The 23437-nt window shown below is 51.8% G+C and overlaps 1 long non-coding RNA gene across 1 annotated transcript; it reads right to left on the bottom strand.

Annotated features, from left to right (window-relative positions):
• Positions 1-3976: 3976 nt before the first annotated feature.
• LOC147355699 (uncharacterized) lies at positions 3977-21440 on the bottom strand. Its single transcript, XR_015144052.1, has 3 exons — positions 21153-21440; positions 6915-7093; positions 3977-6101 (listed from the first exon to the last, which is right to left on the bottom strand). It is a non-coding gene; the product is annotated as an uncharacterized LOC147355699 (long non-coding RNA).
• Between the last annotated feature and the right edge of the window lie 1997 nt (positions 21441-23437).

The raw sequence follows: 23437 nt of genomic DNA, 5'->3' as shown, positions 1-23437 counted from the left end.
TTCTCTCAAGCAGTCTATGAGGAAGATCTCTGCTGGTTCTTTTTCTCTGGAGAATCCAGGCTAATCTGTGGTAGTGTTATTCGTGTGCCCATTTAGCAGATGCGAAAACTGAGGCCCGCCCAACTGGAGGGACTTCCTGCAAGACCACAGCTGGCACAGGGGTAAGGAGGCTTATGAATCTCTCCCGAGAGAGACTGAATGACTAAGGGTTGGGAGCATTCGGGCACATTGTCCCCGGGGAGGTGAGATTGGTCTGGCTTTCCAGGCCTCCCCTAGAGTGACCTCCAAGTTTCCTGCCTTCTCCACATCTGCTCTCACTCTCCTTCCGTGAATACTTCCCACCCTGCAGTCACCCCGCTGCCCTCCTGCCCCTTCCTCCTTGCACTTGACCGTGTGGTCCCTGCCTCCAGGAGGGCGGTCCTTCTGGCGTCCTGGCTTGAGCCCCACCTTTTCCCAGAAGCCTTGACTGACCCCCGCTCCCTTTGCCGGCTCTGACACTATTATATATCCACGTGCCCAATACACCCCCGCCTCGCTTTTCCCCTGGGTGAGAGCACCTCGCAAGTGCAAACACATCTTATTAATAGGTGACTTAAGCGATGGATGAGGAGCCTGCCCTCCCAGAAACTACACTGTAACTCCATTCCCTCCCAGAGACCAGCCCATTGGTCCAGTGGCCCAGGGCGATGTGTGTTATCGGCTGTGTGTTGGCGGCAGAGAGAGACCGAGAGGGAGAGACAGGAAAAATTCCCTACGTCACGAGAAGCTCTGAGCTCCCCCAAATGCTTCACCAAGATAAGGGGGATGTAGCTGGTGTCGGAAAGGTTGTTGGGAGATTAACACAAGATTCCGAGGTGAGGGAGAGAGAGGAGGAGACCCAGAGAGACGTGGGAGAGAGAAGAGGTGGGGAGGAGGCAGGACTCGGGAGGGACTTGGAGAGAGGCCCAGAAGAAGATGGATGGGGACTTTTTAGGCCAAGAAAGGCAGTCATTGACCCCTCGGCCCCAGAGGAAGGGAAATCAGTGGTGGCAGGGACCTGCAACGGTGAAGCAAGAACAGAGACGGGGGCCAGACATGAGAAGCCAAGAAGGACCTCGGGGGCAGTGCTCCAGACCCCAGGTGCCCACGCAGGCTTGGCGTCCACCGCCTTCTCTTGCCAACCCTCTGGGAAAACCTGCAAGGCAGGAGTTGTAACACCCATTTTATAGATGCAGAAACTGAGGCTCAGAGCGGGGCAAACTCTACTTAGGCGACCCAGCCTGCAGGCGGCAGAGCCAGGAACGAACCCGGGTCTCTGTGGCCCCGTGCCCAGGCAGCTTCTGCGAGGGATGCAGAGCTGACAGGGAAAAAGGTTAGAGGGGAGGGCATGGGGACAGGGTGACCGGAGAGCGGACCCAAGGGGAAGAAACCCCGGAGGTAGTGCGTCCTCTCCAGGGTTCCTCACATGCCTGCCTGAACCCTCCTGCCTCAGCTAGGACAGAGTTAAGGGCCTGGCACTGCCCCTCCTGGCCTGGACAGGGGTTGAGGGTTCCCCCTCCCCCAGGGCCTGGTGGAAATGGAGCTGCCAGACCCTTCTGCCTGCCCAGCTAATGAGCCCATGAGAGAGCTGATCCCACCCCGTAAAGCTGGACGGGGGGCGGTCGGCAGGAGGGAGCCAGAGCCACTGGGCTGCTCACCCCTGGACCTGGTGAGATGCCTGCTGACCCCAGAAGGTCCCCTCAACCTTGGCAGATGAGGGAGCCTTATCAGTCCAGCTCCCAGGCCTCTCTTTCCCCTCTTCACTCAGACCAACTCCGCCCTGCCTTGAGATACCACACAATGCTGAAGGAAGGACAAAAGTTCAGTTAGAGCTGACAGGACCCCCAGAAAGAAACAGTTCCCTTTTTTGTTGTTGTTGATGAGATGGGGCGACTATGGCCCAGAGACAGCAAGCGCCCTGGGTGAGGTCACACAGCAAGACGGGGCAGGGCTGGGATTCAAGCTCTCACGCATTGTCCTCCTAGACTCCCAGAGGTTCTTTGCAGCCTTAGGCATGTCTCTCTTGGGGAGGACGTGACTCCATTTGCCCCTGGAGTGATTGGAGCATGTGATGTGATTTGCTCTTAAAACAGCAGAAGATGAGAAAGTTGGGAATAGAACTTACATAAGGCTCTGCCAGGTGTTGTTCTAAGAAACTGCCCTGTGTTAATTTACTCCTCCCCCAAATCCTACTATCATAATCCCAATAATCCTATTATTATCCCAATTTTCAACTGAAGAATATGAAGCCCAGAGAGGTTAAGCAACTTGCCCAAGGTCACACAGCCAATTACTGGCAGAGTTGGCGTTTGATCCTGAGTCCACACTTTATTATCCTCCTCTCCCCATGGAGGATGGAGCAAGCTTCCCTTGGGGTGGGCAGAGCCAGGCCCTGAGTTAAACGCCTTCTGGGCAGGTAAGACTCTGGGGGAGCTCACGGCCTGGGGTGGTGGTTAGTGGTCATGAATTACCATCTGGTATGATATTCTGATGACTGCCAAGGCTGGGCATAGAGTTAGTCGCACTGTCCAATACCTAATGTGCAAATTGTTTGGGATGGTTAAGCCCCAGTCTCAAGTCTGCTCATCACCGAGAGCTTGTCCTGGACCCCTGGTCTTGCAGTGGGTGATAACATCAGGGGCTCGAAGTCCAGCCTGCCCAGATTTGCCTTTGGCCAGCTGTGTGACCTTGGCCAAGTAACTTAACCTCTCTGGGCTTTACTTCCCTCATTGGTAAACTGGGGATAAAACTACGTGTCTCATAGGATGAAGATGAAAGCAGTGATTAAATGTAAAGTGCTTAAAACAATGCCAGCCCATCGTGGTGCTCAATGCATCACTCTGACTATCGTTAACAGGGGTCAAATCTCCCAGCCCAAAAGGGAAAGGGATTTGGACTTTCCAAATCCAAAAGGGAAAGGAAGGGCAATAGGGAGCCATCGAAGGTTGTAGGCAGAGGAAGGATGCGGTCAGATGAGGGTGTGAGAAAGACTGTGAGGAGAGGAGAACATATTGGGGTTCTGCGTGGCCCTCACGTTCAGAAAACAAGCAGGAAGTGGACAGGGGATGTCTCCTGGAGTATGGAGGTCCCTGTATTCCTGGGCAGGGGACCATGTCCCTGAAGCTTAAGTTGTCTTTGATGAGCAGCCCCACGCCCAGTCTCCTGAGCCCTGGCCTCCCTAGGGTGGGGAGGTGTCGGAGCCTCCTGGAGCACGGGAGCATTGCTGATCTGGGGTCGGGTGGGGGGATCCTCAGAAGGCCACAGGCTGCTTGGAGGGGCAGGGGAAGCAGGGGTCACGCAGCCGCCTCCCCCACAGCGGCGTCACTGACCAGGAATGCAGGGGCGCCCGGAGGCCTGGCTTATCGCTCTCCCAGAGCGTCTGGAGCAGCCCGGTTCCTGTCGGCTGTCCATCCAGATGGGCTCTAAATCAGCGGGCTCGTCTCTCCCCCGGCCACGGTCGGCACACAGCCTGGACCCCGGCCAACGCTGCAGCCCAGCAGCCCATCCCCCAGCGTGTCTGCCTCCCAGGCTCACCGACCGTGGGTTCTGAGACGGACCCTCCTTCGGGCGCCAGGGGCGGCTGGACACCTGGCCTGGCTCGTGTCAGCCCAGAGATGTCGCAGCCTGGGAAACGGCGTGGGTCAGACAGGCGTGGGTTTGATGTTGGACTCTCCCGGTCTGGAAGCCTGGCCTCAGCTTCCTCATCTCAAAAATGGGTCCTAGTCACAGGGACCATCTCCTTGGGTAGTTGAGGATTCAGTGAGGCAATGGACGGGGCCATACCTGATAGACTCTGGTGCCCTGCCTCTCATTAAACCCATAGTCTCCAGCTCTAAAGCTTGTCTTATGGGATCAATGCAATTACCCATAGACAGCTTTGGACAGAATCCACTTCTGGGTTCGTGCCTCCAGATTATTCCATAAGCAGCTCCCAGTATACCCTTTTAATGAGTCTGTATTTGTTTGCCAGGTTTACAGGAACCTGTTTATTTAGAAACAGAGGAGGAACCCCAGCTCTACAGGTATAGTACCGGATCTTCCTGTCCCTCTAGCCTGATCTCTCAGCCCCAGAGAATGCAGACATTTCAAATCACAAGTTATGGAATACGTCTGAAGGTGACCAGAGTTATAGGAAAGAAACAGGCACAGGAGGGCGAGGAGCATCAGTCGGCCCGAGGGTGGGAGGGTGTGTTAGAATTTTAACAGCACAACTCTAAATATTCCATGAACAGAGGAGCCTGGGGGGCTGCAGTCCATGAGGTCACAGAGTCGGACATGACTGAGCGACTAACAGTTTCACGTACAGTTTAGGGTTTTCCAGGAGGCCCAGCGGTAAAGAATCCATCTGCCAATGCAGGAGGCACAGTAGACCGGGCTTGATCCCTGGGTCAGGAAGATCCCTGGAGAAGGGAATGGGATCTCACTCTAGTATCTTGCCTGGAAAATTCAATCCACGCAGGAGCCTGGCAGGCTACAGTCCAGGGGGGTCACAAAGAGTCAGACACGACTAAGCGACTGAGCACACACGCATATATAGTTTAGCTTTTCCTTTAAAAATTTCCACTTTGGTCATTGCATGATGTTCATAATCTGTGAATATGGTAATCCACGATCACAACTTATAAACGTGTGTTTATGTTTATACACGTGTATGTACACACGTGTATATGTCCATGCATGTACTTATTGGGGTTGAGTTTGAACAGTTCGGACACCCCTGAATTATACAGACTCAACAGTATGACTCTGATGGTTGGGAGAGCTGGAGGACCCAGGCTTCATCTCTAGGGCACTGCTTTCCCCTTCAAGGTGGTCTTAGAAATCAGCCCCCTCCTCTCAAATTCCGGATCGTTGTGCCCACTTTGAAGGCACTGATCCTCAGCCTCCCCATCGCACAGGATAGTGGGGGTCCAGCCATGAGCCAGGCCTCCCCCGAGGACACAGAGCCGGTGAGTGGCATGACGGGGACTATAACCCTGTCTTTGGATTCCTGGCGGTGGGGGGGGTCTCTCTCCTGAGCCAGAACCCTGTAACGCTGCCTGGAAACGCTGGTCCAAGAGCGAGGCGGTAGAGATGTGGGTAGGAGGACGGAGACCTGGCCCGGGCCCGAGATTTTTCTTCTCGTCCCTCGCCTGCCCGAGAGGCCACTTAAGCGGAGTATAACCGCCCCGTGATGTATCGAACTCTCTCTCCGCGCATAAATGCAGCGGGTCAAGCGCCAGGCAGAAATGCCACATATATTTCCTCCCATTAGATGAAATATGCCCCTAATTTGGCTGGGGTTTTGTTTTATTAGACCTGTGGCAGCGAGGGGGCCCCGCTGCAGAATAACCTTCTCCTGATCGCTTACTTCTCTCTTGAGGATGCGGAGGGCCCGAGCAAGGGGGAAAAGAAATGTCCCTGCCTACTATTTCTCAGGACGCATTCCCAGAACAAAGATCTTTTCCAGCCAAGGAGATGTCGGTGCGGCAATTCAAAGAGGATCCCGCCTGGAAGAATGGTCTCGGGGCTGGGGGCTGGGAGAGACCGCCTTCCCGCACCAACTCTCTCAGTTAAGGATGGGAGACTGAGCACGCGGCTTCTACCCCCTCTCCCCGCCCCATTCCCCGCCTCAGTTTCTCCATCAATATGCTTGACAACAGAAGCCCTGCCCCTCTCCTACACTTGCCTGGAGGGTTAAATACAGGAAAGAATGCATTGGACTGGGCCAGTGAACGGCCCAGAGAGGGTATTCATATACCTCCAAAGTGAACGTCATTGTTTGCAAAGAGATGTATTTCTTGACCCTGTTATTGGTGAATTCTGCTTGACAGGGTGACTTTTTTTCTCCTACACTCTCTTAGGGGGGCCTTATACTAACTAGTTTTAAGACCAATGCGTGTGCCTTAGGGCCCTATCTGTAACGGGAGGGAGGGAGATGTGAGTCACTGGGCTGGTCCGACTCAGCTCTGGCGCATCCTTCCTGGAGTCCCGTGCCAGTAGCCGTGATCAGAGGGCTCAGGTGTTAGGATATCTTCTCAGCGATGCCAGGTGGGCTCAGGTGGGCTGTCTCTGTCACGCTGAGGTTTGGTGGAGTCGGAGGGCTGCGGGGGGGAGAGGGGGGACACTGGTCACCTTTCTTTGTTTTAGCTCCGAGGACTTCGCCCTCTGCCGCGCATTAAAATTACCTGGGGAACCATAAAACATATCCACCCCCACCCCAGATCAACTAAGATTAAGTCAGACTCAGGTTGTGGGGAAGGAGGGGGTCCTACTTTCTTAAAGCCCCCTGGGTGAGTCTAATGAATGGCAGGATAGCCAGTCACAGCTTGGCCCATATACTGTGATTAAGCAGGTGGTGGTGGTGGTTTAGTTGCTAAGTCGTGTCTGACTCTTTTCGACCCCTTGGACTGTAGCCCACCAGGCTCCTCTGTCCATAAGATTCCCCAGGCAAGGATACTGGAGTGGGTAGCCATTGCCTCCTGCAGGGGATCTTCTTGACCCAGGGATTGAACCCACAGCTGCGTTGCAGGCAGATTCTTTACCACTGAGCCAGCAGGGAAGCCCTATGATTCAGGCTGTTGGTGATCTGGTACCAACTCTGTGTCATCACTTAATTATTTAATTCTCACAGCGACCCTACAAATACCATCTTTATCCAGCTGGGGCACTGATGCTTCGAGAGGCACACACTTGCCCAAAGTGACAGAGAGGCAGGATTTGACTCAATCTGTGTAAGCTTCTCTGAGCCTCCCTTCTGCCATCAGCTGAGGGCCCCGCATGTGGACCAGCAGAAGCCAGGATGCTTTATCCACACCTGGTTCAGTTCAGTTCAGTCTCTCAGTTGTGACTCTTTGCAACCCCATGGACTGTAGCACGCCAGGTCTCCCTGTCCATCCCCAGCTCCCGGAGCTTACTCAAACTCATGTCCATAGAGTCAGTGATGCCATCCAACCATCTCATCCTCTGTCGTCCCCTTCTCCTTCTGCCTTCAATTTTTCCCAGCATCAAGGTCTTTTCAAATGAGTCCGTTCTTCAAATCAGGTGGCCAGAGTACTGGAGTTTCAACTTCAGCATCAGTCCTTCCAATCCACACCTGGAGGATGCAGTAAACGAGTCAACAATCAAGGAACAAGGCTATCTCTCTGCCCCCTCAGAGTCCCTCCTGCAGGAAGCTGGGGTTTCCAAATGGTTCTCCAGCGAGCATCTCATGTGGGATCTGAGAAGGGGAAACTGTGTTTTTGAATTCCCTCTTCACCAGCCCAAATCAACCCTCTATTTTTCAAAAGCCTTGTGGAACCCAAACTGGCAGGGAGATGCTACTCATCAGAATAAGGCTCCCCAGCAATGACCTGACTATTTCTCGTTGTGAGCAGTAAGGGGGCAGAATAATCCAGAGAGATATTTTTCCTCTATGCAATTCCATTTTCGTCTCGACTTATCTGATCCTCTAATTCTACTAGGGACTTTATTTCCTTATGGAGTTAAAGCCCCAGAGCTCAAATTCTTTTTCTTTTAAGCTTCCAGAAACTGAAGACCCTATTCGGAGCTGAGCCAAAGACCCATGAACCCTGGTAGAGGAGAATTGACCCTGAGTCATCACACTTGCTTACAAATCTGCTGGGAAGGTTTTTTCTCTACTTAAAAAAAAAGAAATTATTGGAGTATAGTTGTTTTATAATTCTGTGTTGCTCAGTATCCTTTTTTTTTTTTCTTTTAAGGAGTTGGATGACAGATAGCAGCCGAGGAGGGATGGTGGGTCCTTACAGAATGAACTGTGGGGACTGAGTCTTGGGTTCACTGCCAATCGCTGGCTGGCTGCTGTGGGCCTCAGTTTCCCCTGCTGTGAATCTAAGCTATATGTTGTTCTCTTTCTCTGATCAGAGGACCTCTTAGCCCCAGCTGAGGGCATGAGCTCTTGAAAGCAGAGAGCTCGTTTCTCTGGCCCTCCGCCCGTGCTCAGCAGTGCGCCCAGTCCCCCCAACTGCACCTCCCTGTTCCTGTGCCTCGTGGTCCACCTTCAACCCCACCGTGGGCAGGATTGACGGAGGCTACCTCTATACCCATTTCCAATGTATCTAGCTTTCCCCACCCCTGCTGCCACCCCCAGATCAGGGCCACCATCTTGGCCCTTCTTTCCTGGACACTATGGCAACCTCCTGAGGGGTTTCTGGGATCCCCCCACCCTCAATTCATTCTCCAGCCTGAGGGCATTTTCAGATTTTCTCTCAGCTCCTGCATGCATACATGCTAAGTTGCTTCAGTCATGTCTGACTCTTTGCAACCTATGGACTGTAGCGGGCCAGGCTCCTCTGTCCATGGGATTCCCCAGGCAAGAACACTGGAGTAGGTTGCCCTGCCCTCCCTCAGGGCATCCTCCTGACCCAGGGACCCAACCCACATCTCTTCTGTCTTCTGCATTGGCAGGCGGGTTCTTTACCACTGGTGCCACCTGGGACCGGCCTAAAATCTTTTAATAGCTTCTCCATACGCTTAGAACCAGGGCTGGCAAACCACCCCCGGTGGACCCAGCCCAGCCCTGCTGCCTGTTTTCGTAAACAAACTTTCACTGGATCACAGCCACGCTCATTTGTCTGTGATTTTTATCCACCTGCTTTCAGGCTACAAAGGCAGAGTTGAGCAGAGAGAGACCATATGATCCATCAAACCTGAAATATTTATTATCTGGCCCTTCACAGAAAACGCTTGCAGAGCCCTGACTTGGAATAACACTCAAACTCCTCACCGGGGCCTTCCTTAGGAGGGTGATCCCACGTGCTAAATTGCTTTTGTCGAAGATTCTACTTTTCCACGTGTTCCAGTTCTCCATGCACCCACAGCAGCGTGATTTTGTAACAACTCCTCTTTCTTATCTTGAAGTTAGTCTGCTTCCCCACCCTTGGAAACTCAACCAGCCACATAACTTAATGTTGACCAATGGAATTCAGCAGAAGCAATGTCATGTCAATTCCAAGCTTAGGACTCAGGACTGGATCACTTCCTGTCTCTCTGTGGAACCCACCAGGCCGAGCTAGCTTCCTGGAAGATGAGACATGTGCGGTCTAGTCCCTTCCAGTATCCCAGCCAAGCCCTGCCCCACCATGTAGAACATCCCTGCTGACCTGCAGCTGATCAAGGACACAGCCCTGCTCAGCAGAAACCCCCGCTGAGTTACAGACTCAGGAGCTGAATAACTGCTTATTATTCAAAGCCACTACGATTATGGGATATAAATTTGTAAAAGAAAAACAAAACTGGTAGTTTTTACTTCTGGTTAAAAATGGATGAAAATGACTAGAACAGGAGGTGAATGGGGAGGAGGTGATGGAATGGAGATAGGCGTGAATGTCCTTTGGGAGTTCTTTTTGTATACTCTTGAACCATATAAATATGTTACAGATTAAAAGAAAAAAATCAAAAAGGTTGAAAAGGACAACAAACCCCCAAAATTGCATACAAATAGAAACAAAGGAATCTAACTATATAAGACTCAATGGAAAAGACTGACACTGGGAAATATTGAGGGCAGGAGGAGAAGGGGGTGAGAGAGCATGAGATGGTTGGATGGCATCACTGATTCAATGGACATGAGTTTGAGCAAGCTCCAGGAGTTGGTGATAGACAGGGAAGCCTGGCGTGCTGCAGTCCATGGGGTTGCAAAGAGTCGAATGTGACTGAGCGACTGAAGTGCACTGGGAGATAATGAAGGACAGGGAAGCCTAGTGTGCTGCAGTTCATGCAGTCACAGAGAACTGGACGCGATGACTTAGCAACTGAAAAACAACAACTATATAAGAAAGCTGAGTGCCGAAGAATTGATGCTTTTGAACTGTGGTGCTGGAGAAGACTCTTGAGAGTCCCTTGGACTGCAAGGAGGTCCAAACAGTCCATCCTAAAGGAGATCAACCCTGAATACTCATTGGACGGACTGGTGCTGGGGCTCCAATACTTTGGCCACCTGATGCGAAGGACTGACTCATGGGCAAAGACCCTGATGCTGGGAAAGATTGAGGGCAGGAGGAGAAGGGGACAAAGGGAAGACAGAGGATGAGATGGCTGGATGGCATCATCGACTCAATGGACATGAGTTTGTACAAACTCAGGGAGATAGTGAAGAACAGGGAAGCCTGGTGTGCTGCAGTCCATGGGGTCCCAAGCAGTTGGACATGATGACTTAGTGACTCAACAACAACTTAATTGAAAACACTCTAAAGGCAAGAAAAACTGCAAAAACACTTTAAACTTTAAAGAACAGGTTGGCCCTGATAGTTGGACTAGTGTGAATTTGAAACTATTTCGTGTGGTATATAGGACAGAAGAGATGAACATATATTTCGAAATTTGGGGGAAACGGTGGAATCAGAGAGATGGCAGGAAGGAATCTGTGAAGTGTGAGGAGGAACTCAGTGATTTGAACTGGTGGCGTCCCCGTGAGCTCACATGCCTCTTCTCTCCTCTGGGAGACCCTAGCAGCAGCGGCATCCCAGAAGGAATGAGCACGTCTCAGACAGGTATCATAGTTTCTAAACACCATTCTCCACTGAAAGGAGGTGTGTGGTCTTAGAGAAAGGGCTGATTTCAGGACTGATGGAAAGAAAATGCAAGATGAGCCTGGAACATTCTTTTACATCAGGAAGTAAGAACGTGCTCCAAGAATGAGGAAGACATGCAAACAGCCCCAAAGGCCAGCTTGGAAGAGTTCCTGCTGACCGTATCTGAGACCATCTGAGCGTGATAAAAAGCTAACGGATACCATAAGAAATGAAAGAGGGGAGAGGCAGTGGGGAACTCTTCTTCACCAAAAAAATATTAAAGAATAAATGCAAGAAAAAGAATGATACATTAAAAAAAAATCTCCATGTTGCAACCACTGCAATATTTGATTCTGGCAAGGATTATTTAATGGATAAAAAAAGAAAAAACCCTACTGGGTAAAGGGTTACCAATTTATGAGAATGTTGACCCAGTCCCCAGGTGTCACCTTTGTGTTATTTACAGAGGGAACAGGGTAGACCAGGAAGACCCCACCTTGACCAGCTGACCATCATAGCACCCCCAGCGATGGGCCCAAGTGGCATCATGCGTTCCTGGAAGACAGGAGGTGGGAGGCACGCATGTACCTTTGCGACGAGACTGCCTGAAGGTTTGCCCTGCCTCTGATGGCAAGGAAGCAACCGGACACACCCAGACTGTGAGACGTTCTACAACACGATTGGTCTGGACAGTTCAAAAATGTCCATGTCATAACAAAGGAAGGAGAAACAGTGAGGTTCTGTTCCAGATAAAAGGAGATGAATGAGGCACAAAAAGCAAGTGAACCAAGTGTCATGTGTGATCCTGGAGTTTAAAACAAATAATCGCTTCAGGGACGTGTTTGGGACAACTAGATGCATGTGGGAGTGAGCTGCATGTTAGGCAATGTTGCAGTCGCGTTGGTGTGAAGGTTCTTGGGCATGGTGACTGTGCTGTGATTACAGGAGATGCTCCTGGTTCTTAGTGCCTGTTGAAGTACTTAGGAGTAAGTACCCTGAGGTCTGCAGGGCTTCCCTAGAGGTTCCGATCGTAAAGAATCTGCCTGCAATGCAGGAGACTCGGGTTCAACCCCTGGCTTGGGAAGATCTCCCAGAGAGGGGAATGACAGCCCGCCCCAGTATTCTTGCCTGGAGAATCCCAGGGACAGAGGAGCCTGGTGGGCTGTAGTCCATGGGGTTGCAAAAAGTTGGACACAACTGAGTGACTAACACTTCACTTGACCCTGAGGTCTGCAGTTTACTTTTAAATGTGGGGGAGGGTTGGGGAGGGGAAAAAGGAGGAAAGAGAAAGCACACAGGTCAAAAAAGTGAAGGTAAGTATGAGCAGTTCTCCCAACTTTTCTGTACATTTCATCTGGAGGAGGGATGGTGTCTTCTGCTTCCCCAGAACGTAAGGGCTCAATTAAGATGCTCAGGGTAGCATTGTTTGAGGGCTTAAGGCTGCTTGGACACTCACTGCCACTTTCCAGCAGTGGGCTGGTGACTGGCCCTCTCTAAGCTCCACCTTTTCTAGCTGCAAATGATGACCTTACTGAGCACCTAATGCTGTGGGGGGGATGGAAGGGAGGGGAGTGAACGAGACAAGGTGCAGATGGTGTGAGGAGCATGGGTAGGTGCTATTTGAGCCAAGGGGAAATGGACCCATCATGCCCACAGTAGGCATCCGTGCACACAGTAGGCGTCCACGCACACAGTAGGCATCTGTGCCCACAGTAGGCGTCCACGCGCACAGTAGGTGTCTAGGGAGGCTCAGATCCCTCGTTTCTCCCTCCACACTCCATTCTCCTTCACGCAAGGTGAGCTACAGTTTGAAGCCACTTTCTGCTACCCTCTGGGCCCCTGCCAGGGCACCTGGGAACCTCCAGCCTCCCGTAGGCTGGTGGAGACAGGTGTCCCCCGGTCACTGGGCACTGCTGTCCTTCCTCCAGCCCAAGCTCAGAACCACCCTCCCCACCGCCACATCTAGGTCTCCTGGCGATAAGCAGGAGGGAATCGGAAAGCTATTTGCTAAACTTTTCTCTGGCCATCCCCTCCCTCTCCCTGGCTGCTCAGCCCCGACTTCCTGGCAGGCCAGCGCTCTGGCTGCTATTTCATCTGGAATTACTGGAATCGCACTGTCTCCTGTCAGCTTCCTCTCCTCCCTCCCCCAGCTCTCCTGGAAGACGGGAGGGCCGAGTGGTGGAGCTGCCAGGGCCCTGGCACCGCCCAGCGCAGGCCCCGCGCACACACACCCCAGGCATGCAGACCCCTCCGCCTCCCTCTGTCTCCTTGTCTGTGTCTTGCTTTCTTTTCCCCTCCTCCTCCGTGTGCCTGTGGTCCTAAAGCTTCCCCGTCCCTCATCGCCCTCTCTCTCCCCTGCCGTCATTCTCCGTCACTGTCTCTCTGGGTCCCCATCTAGCACTTTGTATCTTCCTCTCTTGGTCTCCAATTTTCTTTGCCTTTGTCTCTTCAAGGGTAATTTCACTCCAATTTCTATATATGCTAAAGACACTGTTTCCTGTATAGGATTTAGGATCGTTGCCTTCCGGGCCACTGCCTGAGTTCAAATCCCCAGCTCTGGATTCACCGATGGGTGTGTGATCTTCCTTAACTCCTCTGTTGCTTAGCATCCTCACTTCCACCATGAGAATAACAAGAGAACCTCCGGCATCAAGTTCCTGAGTTGTTACAAAGTGACACAGGCGAGCACTCAATACAGTCTCCGGCTGGTCAGAGTCCACCCCATGCGCCTCCGTCTACAGAGCTTTGCTCTGCTTCTCTTCAACCCCCATCTCCTTCAACACCCTTTTCTTCCCAAGGCAAAGCTCCATTCCCCTCCCCCTCGAGTGTGGGCTAGACTCTGCAATCTACTACTAAGGAAAAAAAAATGCGGCCAAAGGGACAGTGGGTCACTTCCTGAGCCTGGGTCATAGAGGTACTGGGGCTTCCCTCTGCTTTCTTCTGGGTCATTCACAAGAGGGGGACCAGCCACCATGCTGTCAGGATGCTCAAGCAGCTTCCTGGAGATGCGTAACATGGAAGGAACGGAGGCCCCCTGCCCAAGGCCGGCATGAATTTGCCAGGCATGGTTGTGTACCACCTTGGAAGCAAACCCTTCAGCCCCGGTTGAGCCTTCAGATGAGACGGCAGCCCTGGCTGACATCTTGACTGCAACTTCACAGGAATCCCTCAGTCAGAGTCACACGGTGGCACAGAGACTGGGCCACAAATTAACACATTCTCGATTCCTTTACTCTGAGACCATACTTAATTTTGTTCACACATTCCTGTCCTTCTTTCCGACTAGAGGGCAGGTTCCATGCAGGCAGAGGCTGTATCTGTGCAGGTCCCTGGCATGCCCCTACAGCCCTGCACACGGAGTTCACTCAGTAACAGAGGGATCGTGACTGGAGGTCAGCGATTTCAGGCTCAATCCCAGCAGCCTCTCTCCTGTGGATCTCGGTCTCCCAAGGGAAGGCAGGAATGCCTGCCCAACTTTCTTTTCTTTCTTTGGTGGGTTTCTTGCACTTCCTGTGCCTTTCTGCTCGGTCTTATTCCTGGATACCTTACAGAGATGGGACAGCACAGCTAAGGAGCCACCCGTGGGAGGAAGGGCTCTGCGTGCTTTGTCCTCTAACAAGCTGTGTCCAAGAAAGATAGCTCCCCTTCACAGCAGGGACAAAAATAGCCCGAGCACAGGATTCTGCTGGAGGTGGGAGGCGGGTGCTGCATGGCTGAGGACCGGGGACACTCTGCTCTCTCTGGGCGGCAGAAGGTGGCCACTCTGATAACTCACCCCCACGTGAACCACACCCTCTTGTTCATTTATACATCCTTCCAGCCCATCAGCTGTTAATGCATTGTCTACTGATGGCTGCTGATCTGTTTATATCTCTATGAATTCATTCATTCATCCTACACCTTTATATCAATGTGTGTGTGTGTGTGTGTGTGTGTGTGTGTGTGTTAGTTGCTCAGCCATGTCTGACTGTGGCTCCTCTGTCCATGGAATTTACCAAAGAATATTGGAGTGGGTAGCCATTCCCTTCTCCAGGGGATCTTCCTGACCCAGGGATCCAACCTGATTCTCCTGCATTGCAGACAGATTCTTTACTCTCTGAGCCACGAGGGAAGCTCCTTTATATCAACACTTATTAATAGATGTAGGCATCCACCCATTCTGAATTCCTCTGTTACCATCCATGTATTTTTATGTATTTATTTTGCATGTTTGCTTATTTTTGGCTGTGGTGGGCCTTTGTCGCTTGGCGAGGGGAGACTACTCTCTAGCTGTAGCATGCAGACTTCTCGTGATGGTGGTTTCTCTTGTTGTGGAGCACAGGCCCCAGGGGGTGGCCTCGGTAGTCGTGGCTCCCAGGCTTGCTGGGGTGGTGCACATGCTTAGTTGCCCCTTGGCACATGGGATCCTCCTGGACCAGGGATCAAACCCATGCCCCCTGATTGGCAGGTGGATTTTTTACCACTGAGCCACCAGGGAAGCCCGCCATCCATATATTTTTAATTTCATCCAAGCATCTTAGTGCCCTTAATGTTAACTGATGACATGACTCACCCAACCCTGTGTCTATCATATATTTTCATTTACTCACTATTCTCGATAAGCCTGCAATTCAGTTCAGACTCCCAAGTATTCACTCTGAGCCTCCTCTGCATGAGGTGCTGGGTCAGGTTCTGGGATTATGGGGTGGACAAGACAGACCTGGTCCCCACCCACACACAAGTTACCCAAACAATTTCCTTGGATGCGTGTGAGGTGCTGGTCGTGGGGGATCTGGCAGTGAGAACAACATCGCCGCTCTCTGAAGAGTCGTGATGTGTGGGGCCTGCAGGGTGAATGCAGTGCGGGGCCCCAGATGCGTTGCCAGCTCTCCCACCAGAATCCTTAACGCTGCTGAACCTCAGTTTCTTCCTCTGGGAAATGGGGACATCACACACACACACATCACACGTGAACTCCAGGTGAAGATGTGAGTGTGGCAAGGCAGTGCCTTTGAAAACTCTAAGGTGCACTGCATTTGTGAGAGTGTGTGTATGTGTGTGAGTGTGTGATCTCTTGGGTTTCCCATCACATAGGCATCACCCCAGCTGGGGTCATCAGTGGCTTTTTGCAGCTGGCAGCTGGCACCCTGCTTTTGTAGCACTGAGGATGTTGATCTGTGACTCCAGGGGCCCCTAGGGAACTCAGAGTCCTTCCTCCTCAGGGGCCAGGAGATATTTCTTATCTATTTCATCAGGGAACTTATTTAGATGCCTTTAAACTTCCCAGGTGGCGCTAGTGGTAAAGAACCTAACTACCACTGCAGGGAACGTAAGAGATGCGGGTTGGATACCTGGGTCTGGAATATCCCTTGGAGGAGGGCAGGGCACCCCGCTCCAGTATTCTTGCCTGGAGAATCCCATGGACAAAGAAGCTTGGCGTGCTACAGTCCATCAAAGAGTCTGACATGTCTAAGCAACTGACAAACACTTCCACTTTGTGGTTTATGAAGCAAGCTCAGGGCTTCAGCTCACGTGTGTGATTGGGGGTGGGGAGCCCCACTGTCCACCAAGGCCCCAGCCTTGAAGCAGGAGGGGTTCCTAGGGGCCCCCAGAGGCCTCAGACTGAGCACTGCAGGCTGGCAACTCTGATCAAAATCCAAAAGTGGATTTTGAAGATTCCAGACCCAGTGAAGCCACGTGGAGAAGCTAGTGAGAAAGCTGGGGGCCTGGGGTCCTCTGGAGGGAGCCAAAGGGGGTTGGCAATCCCACTGCTCTGTTCACCCCCCTCCACCTGCTTCCTCCTTCCCCGCCCATCCTGGACCCCGCACGTGTTCCAGAATCAGCCCACAGTGGTTCACACAAGTGTTAGTCACTCAGTTGTGTCTGACTCTTTGTGACCTCACAAACTGTAGCCCACCAGGCTTCTTTGCCCATGGGATGCTCCAGGCAAGAATACGGGAGTAGATTGCCATTCCTTTCTCCAGAGGATCTTTCCGACCCCGGGATCAAACCTGGATCTCCTACACTGCAGGCAGACGCTTTACCGTTTGAGCTACAGGGAAGTCTACTTTGCACAAGTGAAGTCGCTCAGTCGTATCCGACTCTTTGCGATCCCATGGACTATAGCCTATCAGGCTCCTCCGTCCATGAAATTTTCCAGGCGAGACTGCTGGAGTGGATTGCCATTTCCTTCTCCAGGGGATCTTCCCGACCCAGGAATCAAACCCAGGTCTCATGCATTGCAGACAGACGCTTTACCGTCTGAGCCACCAGGGAAGCCCAGACTGTTCTTTATTCCTAAAATTCCCTTCCCCTCACTTCCTACCCAGATAATCCTGAATTATCTCTCAAGTCTCCATCTAAAATGACATTCTAGCAAAGGCTCCCTTGACCCATCCAGGGACTGAGAGAGAGGGGGGTATTCCTGCCTTGTCGTCCCACAGACCACCAGACTTCCCACAAAGAGCCCTCACGGGACTGCCTCAAGGTTCTCTGTATCTGCTTGCTTCTCCACCTCTCCCCCTAGACTGCGGGGCAGTGGGGTGGTGGCACTGGAGACTTGGTGTGGGCCCCATTCACTCTGGGTCCTTAGGTCCTAGGATAACAAGAGCATAGAGATGTGTCCAGAGGTGTTTTTTTTTTTTTTTGAGTGAATGAGGAAAGTGAGAGAGAAAGAAAGAAAAAGAGAGAGAAAGAAAGATACAGGAAGGAAGGATGGGGAGGGGCAGAGAGGGAGGGAGGACTGGGAAATAAAGAAAGAAATTTGATGCACAAAACCATGGGTCTCATTTCTTTCCAGCCAGGGTACCTTTTACAGCACCATCATTGGAATAAGCCTCAGAAAAATCAAGATATTTCCCTGAGGTTCCCCCAGCAGGTGAGAAGCAAGGCCCACCCTCGGTGCTCTTTTGCTATCAAATAGATCACGTTTGGCAAAGAGGAGGGACCCGGAGTTGGAATCCAGAGATCCGGCTTGCAGGTCCCTCCAGGGCCACAGAGAAAGCCCATTCTCCTCTCTGGGCCTCAGTTTCTGCATCTGTAAAGTGGGAGCAAGCAGCATCCAGATGCCCTGTTGTGGGGATGGCCGGGGACACATTCACAGAGGAGGGGAGCCGGTGCGGGAGACGGGACACACTCTAGACAAAGGCAGGGGAGCTGGACCCAGGGGCCGGGGGGACAGGAGGGAAAGAGGCTGGAGCGCCAGCAGCAGGAAGTGGAGGCCGGGGGGAGCCCTGCATGTCCCCGTGGGGCCCATTCCTCTCTTCGACCTTGGCTCTGACCTCAAGATGTTTCCCCACCTCGCGGGATCTGAACGCACAATTCCATCCCTCCAGGTTTGCGAAGAAAACGTCTCCTGGCCCCGGTTGCATTGCACTCTCCCAGCCAAATCTCTGAGCTCAGTTCACTCGAGGCGAAATATTTGGACACCAGGAAAGCATTAAGTAATTGGTGGGTTTTTTTTTTTTTTTTCTGCCTTTTCCACTTGAGTCTGTTTGTTTCCTGCAGGGTTGCCTGACACCAGCCAGCCTTGAACTTGGTCCTGCTCCCGCCACAACAGGGACCCGGGGGCTCAGCCCAGCGTGTGCACTGTGGACCACAGCCTGCCTGACAGCCAAGGTACACAGACAGCAGGGGGTGCTGGAGAGACTCTGAGGGTCTTTAGGGGAAATCAGAAAGGTGGATCAGGGCCCTCAAAACCCCAACAGACTGTACCCCCATCATGACATACGGAGCACGGTTCAGCAGATCAAAAGAGCAACTTAACTCAGAAAACACCCCCTGCTAGCTCCACCCAAGAAAGTGATGAGCCCGGGGGGTCCTGGACCTGAGAGACCCCGCCAGGCTCTGCCTCTTCTGGCCTTGCACAGATCACTTCATCTCTTTTGCATCTCTGATTTTGGATTGTTGTGATGGCTGCGCAGTGGAGCAAATAAAAACACATGTTTGAATTTCAGAGACTTGATGAATAATGTTTTTAGAGTAAGTATATCTCATGCAACGTTTGGGATGTACTTACACTAAAAAAAATACTCTTTGTTGCTCTGAAACGCAAACTTAATGGAGCATCCTGTATTTTATCTGGCTCCTCCAGCTGCTATAACAGTAAAGCGAAATGAAGTGCACGCAAACTTCCTGGTGTGCCCAGCTCCATAGCAAGTGATCTGAACCCTGGTAGCCATTTCTATGACAGTCAGATCAGGAACACTAAGTATTAAACACGAATGCTAATTAGTATTAGCTAGCTGTTAATTAGTGAGTTGTTAGTATTAGCCAGATCAAACCAGTCGATCCTAAAGGAAATCAACCCTGAATATTCATTGGAAGGACTATTGCTGAAGCTGAAGCTCCAATATTTTGGCCACCTGATGCAAAGAGCCAACTCATTGGAAAAGACCCTGATGCTGGGAAAGATGGAAGGCGAAAGGAGAAGCGGGGCAACAGAGGATGAGACGGTTAGACAGTGTCACTGATTCCATGGACATGAATGTGAGCAAACTCCAGGAGATAGCGGAGGACAGTGGAGCCTGGCGTGCTGCAGTCCATGGGGCTGCAGAGAGTCGCACATGGCTTAGAGCCTGAACAACAACAAAAACAGTTATTCTTAGTTCATATTAGCTAATATTAATGAATTAGTATCAATATTAAGACACATCATTTACTGAGTAGTTACTACCTTTGAGACACACCCTTTGCGTTATTTCCTTTTCACCAGAGCATTGTGCCTCTGGGGCAGTAAGTGACAACACCGGCTCTGTCTTACTGCCATGAATCCCAAGACCCGGAAAGATGAAACGCTGCACAAGCTGTGGCCGGGACCGTTAACAGTTGGGAGTGCTGTTCTGAGTGCCTTGCAAAGGTCACCTTCTTGATGACCTCACTAACTCTATAGACCATTAGTCTCCTATGACAAATGTCTCTATTTTGCAAACAGGAGTACGGAGCCTTAAGACTCACCCAAGGTCACACAGCTCATCAGTGGCGGAATAAAGCTTCACCCCCAGGCAGCTTGGCTCCATCTTGACCCTAGGCTGCCTCTCCAGCCTCCTGTATAGATAGGATGAGGGCTTCCCTGGCGGCTCAGGGGTAAAGAAGCCGCTGGCCAATGCAGGAGACTCGGATTCGGTCCCTGGATTGGGAAGTCCCCCTGGAGTAGGAAGTGGCAACCCACTCCAGTAGTCTCGCCTGGGAAATCCCATGGACAGAGGAGCCTGGTGGGCTACAGTCCATGGGATCGCAAAGAGTTGGATGCGACTTAGCAATTAAACAACAACAAACTGGGAAATAGGTTCCAAGACAGAAGACAGGGGTGTGCGGCACAAGCACACGGGGCATTTCACTAGCTGTATCTCATTTAATCCTCCCCCTTCCCACTTGAGATGGGGCCAGAGGTGGGTGCTGGAGGGACCTGGGGCCGCTCAAAGGATAGAGGAAGTGGGTGAGAAGGGGTCAGCAGGTGGAGTCCAGGTACTCACTTTTGCTTCCAACAGAGAAATTCTAACACTTCCTGGCTGTATGACCTTGGGCAAGTTACTTGGCCTCTCTGGGCCTGGATCTCCTCTCAATAAAAGGAGTGTGATAATCAGACTTTCCATTAGGACTGCTGTAGTCATTAAATGGCTCAGTCCATGAAAATAGCTTAGCACCATGCCTCCCGGCACATAGACACTGCTAAATAAATGTGAGCAGTTGTGGTCATTTTTATGCATCGGTCTTGGGTTGGGCTCCTTCAGGGCAGAGCTTGAGAGGACTCCAGTGCAGGTGGCTTCTGTAGGGGGTGAACTCAGGAAGGCCGCATAGAGGGATGGGCGGGGGGATAGGGAAGGGAAGAAACCCACACAGGTGTGGTAATCAGCAGGGATGTGCTTGGGACAACTGGAAGCGCAGGTCCCGCTGGGGACCGCCTGCGCCTGTATGAGGGCGTAGCTCAGAGCTGTCCCGCCCTGGGCCGAGCAAGCTGGGGTATTCATCCTCCAGCTCCTGTCAGTTACTGGTCGAGGGCTGCTCCTGGGAACGTGAGCTCCCCAACATCCCTGGCCTGACCCCCTGCTCAGGTTGTGAACTTGGAGAGTGCTTGGGCAAAACACCCGGCTGTAGGCCCAGGGGGCTTGGGGACAGTGAGTGACCAGCAGACCTGGGCAGGACACTGACCACATCTATACAGCATCCCTGGATGGCTTGATTTAATTCAAATTAAAGACATCTTTGGGACTTCCCGGGTGGTCCAGTGGTTAAAAATTCACCTGCCGGTGCAAGGGACATGGGTTCAATCCCTGGTCCAGGAAGATCCCACTTGCCATGGAGTGACTGAGCCCTTGCATCACAACTACTGAAGCCCTGGTGCCTAAAGCCCACGGTGTGCCTCCAGAGAAACCACCACCGTGAGAAGACTGCGCTCCGTAACTAGAGGGTAGGCTCTGCTTGCTGCAACTAGAGAAAGCCCCTGTGTAGCAACAAAGACCCAGGGCAACCAGAAATAAAAATACAAAAACAAGATTTAAAAAGCGTCCTCTGCTAAAACGGTAACAAGACCACAACAATAACACAAGTTCAGGCTGAAAACCAGGGACTTGATTTGACACCCAGCCCCGTGCTCTTTTCCAAAGATGAGGTGCCTAGCTGTCCGGAAACGCACCCCAGACCTACCTCTGCTGCAAGAAGGATGTGCGGCAGCTGTCGGGGTTCTAGCAGTCGGAGCCGCTGAGGGAAGAGGACGCGGCCTGGCCTGCACATCCCACTGAGGCAGAGGCGCACCCATAACGCGGGCCGGATGCGCCCCAGAGGCTGGTGAAGGCAGGGCCTGTCCGGGCCCAGCGCTCAGCTTTGATTCAGCTTCTGAGCCAAAGTTTAAAAGCAGAAAGAGGAGAGGCGGCTCCATCCGGTTGGACAAAAGTACTCTCTAAGTGGCTGGGCCACAAGTGAATCCATCCACCCTGGAAAAAGAAGAGGATTACTATTTAGGTTACTTATTACAGTATCTTCCACGAGTCTGTTGCTTTTATATGGAGCATCTCATTATGTCCCTCCACCCACTTAAACATAGGTATTGCCTGTATGCCCATTTTCATAACGGGAGAGTGGACCCTCAGAGAGAGAAAGCAACTTGCTTAAGGTCACACCGCAAGCAATGGTCAGATCAGGGATGAGAACCCAGAAGTGGTAATAAGCAGCCTCCCCCAACACAGGCAATGGGAATAAAAGTTGCCTGAGGACACTCTGGGGGGCACTGAAGCTCAGTGGTCGGCCTGGAGCCTCTGGGATCAGATGATTTACCCTATTTCCAGACTCTCTGATTTTCACGGGTTATGTGCTTCATCAAGTGATATAAACTCTCTGGGACTCAGTTTCCTTCTCTCTCAAATCGGGACATGAAGAGTAGGTGCTTTCCTGGGTGGTTATCAGAGCAGTCAAGCCTCTAGAGTAACTGATGCTCCAAAAATATTCCATCCCTCTGGTGGGGGGACCGATATTTTGCAGGGGGTCTCGGAGGCAGAAAAAAATGAACTTTCAATGATGGGAGCCCAGTCATAGTGAAGGTCAGATGTGAGAGGCCAGCTAAGCCCACCTGTGGACCTGCCCCAGCTCGCCACCAACCCCTTTCAGAGGCTCCTTTCTGCCAGGGCTACTTAGAGGGAATCCCAGTGTACCACCCAGAGCAGGGTGGTGGACAGCTTCCTTGGCATCCTGTCACCCACTGGGGTCTCGCTGCATGGCATGCAGGTTCTGTCCTAAGCACCTCCCTGGATTTTATGTACAACCCCTTGAGTGAGAGCCTCCTAGCATTGCCATTTTACACGGGAGCAAACTGAGGCTCAGAGAGGCAAGGTTCTGTCAGCTACAAATTGGCACTTGCCGTTGGCACTTGCCATCTCTACAAGGATTAAATCATGAGCTGCTACAGCTGCTGACTTTCAACACCCCTGATAGGAGTTCAGGGTGGGGAGCAGAAATGAGGCACTCCATGCTCTGGGAAAATTTGGCCGAACAGGTCTCCAGATAGTTGGATATTTTCAGGAGATGATTTTTGAGTCCAGTTCTTGTATCTCCTCGTATCTAGAAAAGTGCTAAAATCCTTTATAGTGATGTCTGCTACTCATGACTCACAGCAACCTTCATGGGACTAGCAGAAACCTTCAAAATAAATATGTGCTTGGGACTTCCCTGGCCGTTCTGTGGTTAAGATTCCTCACTTCCAAAGCAAAGATGATGGGTTGAATTCCTGGTCAGGGAGCTAAGATCCCACATGACACTTGGCAACAAAGAAATAAATAAAGATCATCATAGATCACTCCTATCTTTTTTAAAAAAAGATATTGATTGCATGTACTGCCCCTTCACCAAAATCACGTATATACTGACCTCTCCCCTCAACCTCTTTGGAGCAGTTTCTCAATTATCTGAAATGCTGTCTGCTGGGCTATAGTTCTCACTTTGCCCCAAATAAAACATAACTCACAAATTCTCATGTTGAGTATCTATTTTTTTTTTTTTTAAGTCAGCAGTCCCTTGCCCAAGTCACACAGCTGGTAAACACTGGAGTCAGAGATCCAGCCCAGGGCCACCCATCTCCAGAGCCCAAGAGTCTATGCACCACCAGCTAAACTAGGAAATGTGGATCTGCTCCTGCCAACAGCTGGTGAAGACACACCAGAGGTGCCACCTTGCAAGGGCAGATGGCGACCCCATGATCCTGCCAGGCAGGGCCAAGGAGATGCTGGTCACAGCTCGTCAGCTGGACTGGATGCCCCTTGTCGTCCTGCTGGCCGTTTAGTGTCTCAGTGGAAACCAAACTCACAGGCCTCACAATTCCCAGAGCCTCTGGCCTAGCCAGTCCCCACCCTCTCCCCGCCCCTGCAAGCCCCAAGCTAAGTACAACCCTGTTCAAAACATTCTGTCTCCATGAGCACATCACCCAGATGCTCAGACCTTGC

Source organism: Bos grunniens, chromosome 17 (genome assembly GCF_055505025.1).
Source record: "Bos grunniens cultivar Pamir isolate PY7600 chromosome 17, Bosgru_T2T1.0, whole genome shotgun sequence".
In the NCBI taxonomy this organism is placed as follows: domain Eukaryota; kingdom Metazoa; phylum Chordata; class Mammalia; order Artiodactyla; family Bovidae; genus Bos; species Bos grunniens.
Note: the sequence above shows the minus strand (reverse complement) of the source record. Positions and strands in the feature narration are given on the sequence as shown.